General features: G+C 36.3%; 1 pseudogene; it reads left to right on the plus strand.

Moving 5' to 3' along the window:
- The first annotated feature begins 9,250 nt into the window (after positions 1-9,250).
- LOC129250583 (tigger transposable element-derived protein 6-like) lies at positions 9,251-10,511 on the plus strand (annotated as a pseudogene).
- The last annotated feature ends 374 nt before the right edge of the window (positions 10,512-10,885 follow it).

Consider the following 10,885-nt stretch of genomic DNA (forward strand, 5'->3'; position numbering starts at 1 on the left):
AGAAAGACCGCACGTTTACCCAAAGACACCTTTGCACTGCCAGAAAGCTGTCAGTGCTTTGGATGCCTCTGTTTCAAGGTGTGATTTCCAGAGGAGCTCACTATCGAGGATTACTCCAAGATATTTAATTTCCTTGGATAGCTGGATTGTGGCTCCTTTTAGCTTTGGCAGAACGAGTCCATCAAGCTTCCTCCTTCTGGTAAAGAGGACAATATCAGTCTTGGCGGGATTTGCCGATAGCCCATTCGTACAGCACCAAGTGTCAATCCGATCCTGAGTTTTCTGCACTTTCCTGCATCGTCCGCATATGCTTGTGCGTAGACTTCCGAATCGTTTAAGGTGGTGAGTAGAGGATCGATTACCATGCACCAGAGCAATGGAGACAGCACACCGCCTTGGGGGCAGCCTCTATTAACCCCAGATGACACCAGCAGATCTTCCTCTGCTCGCGCCGAAACGATTCTTTGGGCCAGCATCGAACGAATCCAATTTACTAGCACCCGGTCTACCCCGTGTCTACTAGCAGAGTTACACATACTGTCAAAAGTGGCATTATCAAACGCCCCCTCTTTGTCTAAAAAGGCGCCCATAGCGTAGTCCCTCCTGTCGATGGCCAGCTCTACCCTAGCAACAAGGTTTTGCAGTGCCGACTCGCAGGATTTTCCACTCTGATAGGCATGCTGAAATAGAGACAGAGGGTGAGCCTTCAGCGACTTCTGACGTATGCGCAGTTCCACCAGTCGTTCGAGACTTTTTAGCATGAAAGAGGTCATGCTGATGGGTCTAAAGCTTTTGGGGCTGGTGTAGTCGTCTTTTCCAACCTTTGGTATGAAAGCGCTGCTGTCACGAACTCTGCACCCTCCTTCAGCATGGCAGGATATATGTCATCTGGTCCGGGCGACTTGTAGCCGCCAAAAGATTTGATGGCAAATCGAATGGCGGCCTCATTCACCACAGATCTGGCAACGAACCAGTCATGCCGAGAAGGTGTAACAGCTCTGAGAACTGCCTCTATCAATAAGGGCTGTTGCCGGCTGATGCTTATCTGATTACCAGGAAAGTGAGATTCCATCAGCAAGCTGAGTGTCTCACTTTTCCGCTCCGTGAAGGAGCCATCAAATTTCCTAAGTGACCACAGCTTTGCAGTTGGGTCCCTTTTCAGGATCCTAACCAATTTCGCCGTGTCACTCAGAGATTCAATACCGCTGCAGAATTCCCTAAATGAGGCTCTTTTCGATTCCCGAATAAGACTCTTGTAGTTCTACTGAACATCACGGTATCGCTCCCAGTCCTCTGCAAAGTTAGTCTTGAGGGCCCGGTTTAGAAGTTTTCTCGACTCACGCCTCCCGACTGGAGCTCACCTAATACACATAAATGATTGTCATTTAGATTATTTAAGACTAGAAATACCATGTTATCAACATGCGCTTTATACAGCTCATATGAACTTTCAGGCGGCAAATACGAGGCTAGTAGATATAAAGAGCCTTGTGAATTGGGACAACTTATGCAGATGCAAATCTGATCCAAAAGAGAGTCACCGTTCATGAGGGGGAACAAAATTGCGTTTAAGTGACAATTGATAGCAATAAGAACGCCACCCCACGCAACCACCCTGTTTTTGCAGCATCCTTATCTTTGCAAAAAACGTTAAAGAAGTTCGGGTCGAAGAATTCACTGTCGTAGAAACTTGTATTTAGCCAGGTCTCAACAAGAACGAAGATGATAACTGCGCACTGAGGGGATATACATTACCAGTCTTTGTACGCATGCCGGATAAGTTCTGAAAATAGACCTTAAGACCACACTAGGAAGGTTCGAAGATGTTATTATGCCGGTGTCGGCTGCTGCGATTCCTTTTGAAAAAACCGAAACTGCTTCACAGTTCCATTTTGTGGCCAGATTTCTGAGCTTAACAACTTTTCAAACGAAGGCTCCGGAACTCCCAACTTAAAGTTGACCCTTTTAATGCTCCTTAATGAAAAATCCATTTTGATCAGTTTGAAACAGGAAAGTAAATTTTTACTCAAGCCTGTATGCATAGAGACGTAATCTTTAATATCATCTTCAGATACGGAGGGAGAGAAAGAAGCCAAGTGTAACCATTTGTATTTGACAGCGACATCCAAATCATTACAAGTATTTTTACCTACTACTTGTATCATACTTTTTTTTGCTTCGTTTCTTATTGACAGTAGTCCACTGTGCATTATTAACCGGAGCAGCAGGCGAATGAACAGAGCGCGAATTGTTAGGTTCAGCAGCGACTGACGCAGAATTTTTTACATGTTTTTTGCTCCGTTTATTATTGACCGTCGTCCACTGTGCATTATCAACCGCAGCAGCAAGCGAAAGAACAGAGCATGAAGTTCAGCAGCATTAGAGAAAGCGTCGACTGGTGCCGAAACCTTAGCGTATGTACATATGTGCAGGCTGATTAGAGCGAATAGCAGCAGTCACATTAACGCCAACATCAGCATTAGCAGCAGTAGTAGATGAGAGAGCAGCAGAGGAGACAACAACTGTTGGTGCCGAAATCTCAACGTGCGAATGTGAAACAGCACTTGACCAAGCATTAGATGAGGATGATAAATCATTAGTAGCGACGGGCGAAGAAAGAGCAGCATGAGAAATTAGTGATAACGGTGGGCGGGTAGATTTAGCAACAGTTACTTCTTTAGCTGCAGAATTATCACTACCAAACTTCTCAAAAGCAACAGTAATGTATGAGCATAGGTTATTAACCTCGGTTGTGAGTAAGGATATCATATTATCTTTCTCAAGCATATTTCGCTGCATAGAAAGAAGATCTGAGTGCAAATTCTCAGTTTTATTCAAAAGTTTATTATTGTCCTCACGAATATCACTGATTACTTTATGCCCACCAACATTCTCAGATCGAAGAGAAACCAATATGCTGTATTGTGATTCTAATGTTTTGGATTGAACATTTGAATTAGTTCCGTTAGTTGATATGGCGTTCATGGGAGGTGGAGGAGGTCAACGGATTGATTTACGCCGAGCAGCAGCACAGACAATACAAAAGATGCTCCTATCCGAGCTCATCAGAAACTCCAAATCAGCCGGTAGGATACCAACACATTGCGTATGAAAAAGTTCATTGCACTTCGCACACTGCACTTTCGGCTGAGCTCTTTCAACCTTTTGGCCACACAAACAAGGCATTATAATGCCTATATACAGTAGAATCCGTTTATTATCACTCCGCTTATATTGACCCACCGCCTATTATGGCGTAACTACACTACGAACTTTTGTTTTCATATAAAATTCTTTATAAAAATGATTATAATGACCGACATAGCACTTTACATTGCAAAGTACATATCATGTTTACACCTTCGGTGATGTTCGTTGATTCCCGACGACGTTCGGCAGGTGGCTCGTTTTTGATTTAAATATCAGTGAATAATTGACTCTTAAAGGATATTGTATTCAAATAAATTATCTATCAATTCAATGATGTTATCTACCAGTTTATTATAAAAAAAATCATTCCAACAATATTTCTACTTTGTATTAACATTTTAAGTTGTCAGGCTATTAAAAAAAAATCCAATATTAAAAGATTCCACTACTAGTTAATACGTGTCGCTTTCAATATTTTTCAACCAACCTGTACATACATACATATGTATGTAAGATAACTCCATTCGCTGAGCTTCATCGAGTGAAGCTAAAAAACAGCTTGCCAAATTTATTGCGATGTACACACATACAATACATTCATGTACATAAATACCTGCCTGCGTACATGGCACTTATAGTGGACTTACGGATCACTTGCGAATTCGCATCCGAAATCCGTCGTAAGCAATTCACTTTGCAGTCCTTCGGATTCACTTGACGGTACACATGTTGTGGTGGCTTCTTCTTAATACCTGTAACTTGGAAAACATTTTCAGGCTCATGCGAGTAATCGTCTTAGACGTCTTAGTTGCAGTCCACCTCTTGCGCCGACTTAAGCACCAAAAGCTGCATGTGTGACCCCATAATATTTATTTATCAGGATGTGAGTGTATATATAAGTGTAAATGTACTTGTATTGCTTGCTATGTGTAGATTTGTGGTACGAACATTCGGTTACCAATAATTTGCCGCACATAAGTGAATACATATGTTTGCATGTATATTTATTAAATAATATTGAAAATTGTCAGTGGCAAATCGACGCTTCCTCTTGCCTTTATTCGTTTATGCCTGTCGGGATCCATTAACATTGGCACTGAGCTCCCTTTGAGCATTTAAAAATTAGTATTGGCTTTGCTGTCATTTAGGCTCGATTATCACAAGCCAATGGATACATGTTGCTGTATGTATGTAGTTATGTCCATAAGGCTGAAAATACTTTGACACCGATTGGCAACTGGACTCATGCAAAACGATCCCTATTGAACAATTTTAGTCAATTGAGCGATTAATTGCCTTTGTGAACTGTATAGCGCATATTAACAGAAAATCTGTAATCTTTAATTGGTGTGCACGTGATAAACTCCTACATACATAAACTTGTGCAAGGTGGCGCAAAATCAATAACCCTATCTAAGGATTTATGATTTTTGCTTATGGCGTCGTACGTCAATTGTATTTGACACTTATGAAGCAGACAACTGCAGTACACAAACAAACCAGCAAAGGAGCACGTAAAGGTCAATACATTCTTGGCGAAAAAGTACCGGGAATTGTTCAATAACATATGCCAACGATTAGTTCAGGGGGTAGTATGGTTAATTCGGTGTAAAACAAGCATATTTTTCGAAATTTTTTTTGTCGACACAGTTGATTTATTCAAAATTTTAAAATTACTTCATTATAAAGTCATATTTAAAGAATATTGTGTGAAATTTTCATTGATTTTTATGAAGAAACTAGCGTACCCTCGCCCGCTTCGCTAGACGATAAATTCAATGATTTGCTGAAAGAGAATAAAATTAATACGAAACAAAGCAAATTCTTTCATACAATTTCATTCGAACTTTACTGTAACACTTTTTGGTAGACAACGTTTTTGGTTTTTTCATCTTTCGCGTGAATAATGACGATGGTTTGCCAACTCGTGAGCAAGCTACATACAATTGTCCATGGGGTATAAAATTGGGTATTCTAAATTAATACCGCACATTTGTAGAGACTGTCCTTGCGCCTTATTAATTGTCATAGCGAAGGCAAGGCGAATAGGGAACTGCAAACGTTTGAAATCGAATGGTAAATCCGCCGGAATCATTGGAATTCAGGGTATCAAAATGTCTTCTCCTTTGTACTTCCCTTTCAAAATTGTTGCTTCGATAACGTTACCCATTAGCTTCTTCACAGCGAGTCTGGTACCGTTGCAAAGTCGGGGCACATTACTATTGCGCAGCATAATAATCGGTGCTCCAATTTTTAATCGTAAATTATGAGGTGGTAAGCCTGGCAAATCGAGTGAGTTTAAGAATTCAGTTGGATAATTTACGACCTCATCTTGATCAGTAATAGTGTCCATTGACTTATACGCAACTATGTCACCAGGTATTTGATCTAAAATAGCTGAATTTATATCATTGACGTCCTTATTTTTCCCAGCTAAAATTGCTCTTTCGCTGAGCCAATCATGGTTTTTGTAATGTTGAACTATGTTTGGAAATACACTCTGTATCAATGCCTCTTTAGACTGTGCAAAAGTGCAGAAATTGTTAGGCAATGTTATCATTCCTGTTGTTTTTGAAAAAAGGTTTATTTTTTTGGTTAAAAAGTGTTTTTTGAAGTTTTGAAAAACACTTCGCTCTAACAAATTTCTTCTCAGTTAATTGCTGAAAATTAAATATTTTGAAAAAACTATTTTTTTTTTTAATTTAACGTTTTTGAGAAAATTTTGTTCTTGAAAAAATTTCATACTTTTGTAAAAGTTTAAATTGATTTGTTAAAAAAGATTTTTTTCCGCTTTGAAAAACACCCCCTCGAAAAAATGTATTCTCTATTAATAGTGGAATATGAAATGCTTTGAAAACACCATTTTTTTTTTAAATTTTGTTTGGTTTTCAGAAAATTTTGTTTTGAAAAAATTTCATGCCTTGAAAAAGTTTTATTTTATTTTATTTGTTTAAAATTTTTGAAATTTATTTTTTTTGTAATTTTAGAAAAACACCTCTTCGAAGAAATTTCTTTTATCTTTTTGAGGAAAATTTGGTTTTGAAAAAATTTCATGCTTTCGAAATTTTTTTATTTTACTTTATTTCTTCAAAATTTTTGAAAACAATTTTTTTTATAATTTTCGAAAAACACCCCTTTGAAAAAATGTTTTCTATGTGTCATAGTGGTATTCCATTAACTTTTAGGATTATAGTCAAATACTTACAAATATCTACGCTTTCACAAATAGCAACAATAAACAAATTTCCTCAAAACCAAAAAATTTACTTTTTTCTAAAAAAATTCTAAACAAACAACGTAATAAATTTAGAATTTTGTGTTCACGAAAAAACAGTATTGTTTTTATTGTATTAACTGAAAACCAAAATGTTGCAAAAAATCAAAACAAAACTAAATTATTTTTTTGTGTTCATTTGGTCCATATGTTCCATAAGAAGTTGATATGGTAAATAATATGCAGGGTCTGATACACGCAAATTTCCATTGACCATTATAGTGACAAAATTATCGATCACCAATTCCAACAGGATTTCAAAATCAGAGTTGGAATGAGTTGTTGTGTGGTGTACTTCTGAAAAAATTAGAAATAAACAAAATAAATCTAAAAATTCGAATTCTAACTTTATCTTGTGTATGTTCTTATTACCTTTGAATTTTTCCAATGAAGTACCATTCATTTTAAATTTTCCAAGAATTTTTTTTATCATTTCGCGTTTCTTTCCTTTTTCATTCGATTCCAACATTTGTTCATAGCCGGAAACATCGTTTGCAAACGCATTCATTTCCATATAGAATTGGTCAAAGAAAGCATTGCTCAATTGAATTGAAACATTATTTTCATAAATACTTAGGACCTTAACTAATGCACCTTGGTACATACCTAACGCAGATATTCATCGCGACCTTGACATCGATACTATTGATGAAACAATACAAAGCGCTAGCAGAAGACACATAAATAGACTATTAACGCATACAAATCCTATGATGAGAAGACTACCAAGTAAAGAAAAATCTACCCAAAGTCGGCTTAACCGTCAAACACCAACAGATCTTGCAAAATCCTTGTAATCAATTGTCAATTAATCGTATATGTCATTGTTTGTTAACCACTTGTTTTTAAATAATATGTATATATTTCTTCTAAATGAGCTTGGGGGCATTGGCCCTTCAATATCACTCTCATTCCATCTTTTTGTAAATCAAATTACTTATTGTCTAACGACAGGTGTAATATTTTATGGAAGAAATAAAAAAAAAAAAAAAAAAATTTCATTCGAATCATTTGAAATTTCTGTATACAATACATTTCTGTATCACAATACAAATACAAAAAATTCAAAAAAAGTTGTACACATAAAATTACACATAAAATGAATGTCGATTCGAAACTTACTTTAATCTAACAATCGAGCAAGTTTTGTTTTGGATAATATTTTGATTTTTTCTTTTTTTTATATGAAGAAAATATTTAAAAGAAATTTTTTTTTGCTAAAAACCTTCCCCTAGTGGATCCCTATAATATGAAAAAAGAACGAATAAAATTGGCCTCGTATCGGCCCAAAAAAATGCGGACAAACGAACATCATTTCATTTTTATATACATATATAGATGAGTTGGTGGCAGCGAATCTTCGCGGACGTCTCATAAAAAAGTTTTATTGCGGTGTTCCTCAGAACTCATTACTGGATCAACTAAAATCAAAAAACCAAATTGATTTCATCAGCTAATAAAGTTTCGCAGGTAACAACGTCGAATTTTTTTTTTTTTAATTTTTTAAAGCGCTTTGAAGTCAAAACACCGATTTTTCATAAAAAAAACTTGAAAACTTTGTTGTTTTAAAATATGACAAAATTAAAAAAAAAAACTCGACGTCATTACCTCGTGAATAAAGTAAAGAAACAAAAAAACCAAATTTGAAAAGAATCGGTGCAGTAGATATGAATCTACAGTGGACACCGACCGTAAAAAAAGCAAGTGTGAGAAAAACGCGTTTAAAGATTTCGGCAGCGTGAAATCCGGTTGGAGAGGTAGATACTTAATCCTTTGTGTCTTTGTCAATTTTACTCCAATGCACTTCAAACATTCACACAATAATCTTAAGATGTTATAGAATAATTTAAAAATGGGTAATTTCCTACGCACATTCTCTCTCAAACCTCGCATAATTTCCTAATGATATTTTTTATTTACCGTAGAACCAGTTGGAACGAACTCCAAGTGGGTTTCGGCTCATGTGGAAAGCGAAATTCAGCCGCCTGTTGACTAGTTTGGATGTCAAACTCATGTACTAACGTCTCATCACCTATTATGACGTGCTGGATAAGCGTTGGGTCCGAGTTCACTTGCTCAATTATGTCTTCAGCCACCTTCTTCCGATGATTTTTTTGAAAGAAACTCAACTCTCTTGGAACGAGTCGAGCATGCCCAATTGATGGTGTAAAATGTAGCGAATTGATTCGTGAGACACACTAAGGTCACGAGCTACCTCCCTCAAACTTAAATGATGGTTTCCCAACACCATTTCCTTGACTTTGTGGACGTTTTCATCCGTTGCTTTCTGCAACATTTTCAACGTTTCGGCACACGAAATCCCATTCAAACACTCAAACTTTAAGACAAATTCTTTGTTCGATATTTTTGTCCATAGTGCAAATCGTAGAGCAAAAGCCAAAAACAAGCTAATTGACAGATTACGCTCAAACTCTTCGACACGATAGAGGACAGTTGTACAAACATTCCAACAAAAAAAATTTAGACAAACACATAAGTGCGCGCTTTTAAATGAACAATTCCCGATATTTTTTTTTGGCAGAATGTACTTGTATAAAGATTTCCATAGCTCAAAATTAGTTTTGTTAATTTAATTATTTAGTTAAAAGGTTAAGGAGAAAGGTGCAATAATATGCAGATTTGAAAATGAAGAATCGAACTCATCCCTCAAAGGAATTTGGCGTTGCTCATTCGACAATCTCAATGATTTTTAAAAACAAGTACCGCATTAAGCAATCGCTCAGTTCAAATGTTTTGAAACCGAAGAGGCTTCGAAAATCGCGACAAGAAAATGTTGATGAAGCATTAATTCAGTGGTTTAAAACCATGAGAAACAAAAGAATACCTATCAGCGGCCCTATGCTACAAGAAGAGGCAAACGTTTTTGCCGCGCGTTTTTGGTATTATCGATTTCAATTGTTCTGCAAGCTAGATCAGTCGTTTTAAAGTTCGACATAACATTGTGGCGGGAAAAAGTGTCGGCGAATCTTCGTCTGTTGATCAAAGTTCAACAACAAACTGGTTAACAACTGTGTGGCCGAATCTACGAGGACAGTTTGATGAGATATTTAATGCTGATGAAACTGGACTGTTTTACAAATTAATACCGGACAAAACATTAAAATTTAAAGGTGAGAATTGGAGTGGAGGCAAATGATCGAAAGATAAAATAACTGTCATGGTAGCAGCTAATATGAGTGGCACAAAAAAAAAAGAAATTGCTCATTATTGAAAAGTCACAAAAACTCAGATGGTTTAAAGGGATCAAATCATTACCTGTCGATTATGCTAATAATCGTAAAGCTTGGATGACATCAGTACTTTTGAAAAATGGCTTGGAGATTGGGATCGTGATCTGGTGAAGAAGAAGAAAAAGATTTTATTGCTGGTTGATAATTGCCCGGCACATCGAAATGTTACTGCTTAACACCTGCTTTCCTTCCGCCGAATACAACATCAGTACTACAGTCAATGGATCAGGGAATAATCAAGCACTCTAAATGAATTTTAGAGAAGACCTTGTGCTCAAAATGATTAATAGTCTTGCTGACAACAACCCTTCTACAAAAATAATGCAATTTTGATGGTTAATTATGCCTGGAATAAAGCGTCACAAAGTACTATTCACAACTGTTTCAGACATGCAGGATTCATTGAAAGACACGACGGTTTACCTAATCAAATATCAGAACATGAATTTGATGAAGAAGATGATGTCCCTATATCTTTGGGGTCACGAAATCTAAATTCAGATTCTTTAGCAGCACCAGCTATGTGGAAAGATTATGTTGACATCGACAGCGCTCTCTTCACATCCGAAGAACCCATCGATGACAATATCGTACAGAACATTAATGCTAAGGAACAACTTGAAAGTGACCGCGAAGAGGAAGTCGAGGAAGAACCATTACCTACCACAGAAGAGGCATTAAAAGCTGTAGAATTATTATCGCGATTTGTTAACAGCAATATTGAAAACAATAATTTGATCATGGCGATGTCTTCTATACACAATAGTATTAGAGACTATTTTTACAATAAAATGAAAAAACAAAAGCAGACAAAAATTACAGGTTATATTCATTAAAAAATACACTTGTATGTGTATAATGTGTACGTAATAAACGTTTAATTTTGATTTCATTAGTTACATACTATGTTTTTCTATTAAAATACATACATACATATTTACGCAAAATTTTTTTTTTTTCACAAAATGCTTTGTATGACGTCCGCTTATTATGACGTGTCATATAAATGGATTCTACTGTAGTTTGTAACTAATTAAATTAAGTTAAATTTTGGAATTTTTTATTTTTTTATAAATTTTGCGTAACGCAAAAGTCACTGTCTCAGGTAATGCTAATTTTTTAACATTGAGAAAAAAAAGCAAAAGAATAATATCGAACTAAAAAATCAAATCACGACACTAGCATAATAAAACACGTCCGTTCAGCGCAA

The sequence above is a fragment of the Anastrepha obliqua genome, chromosome 6, assembly GCF_027943255.1.
Source record: "Anastrepha obliqua isolate idAnaObli1 chromosome 6, idAnaObli1_1.0, whole genome shotgun sequence".
NCBI classification, from domain to species: Eukaryota; Metazoa; Arthropoda; class Insecta; order Diptera; family Tephritidae; genus Anastrepha; species Anastrepha obliqua.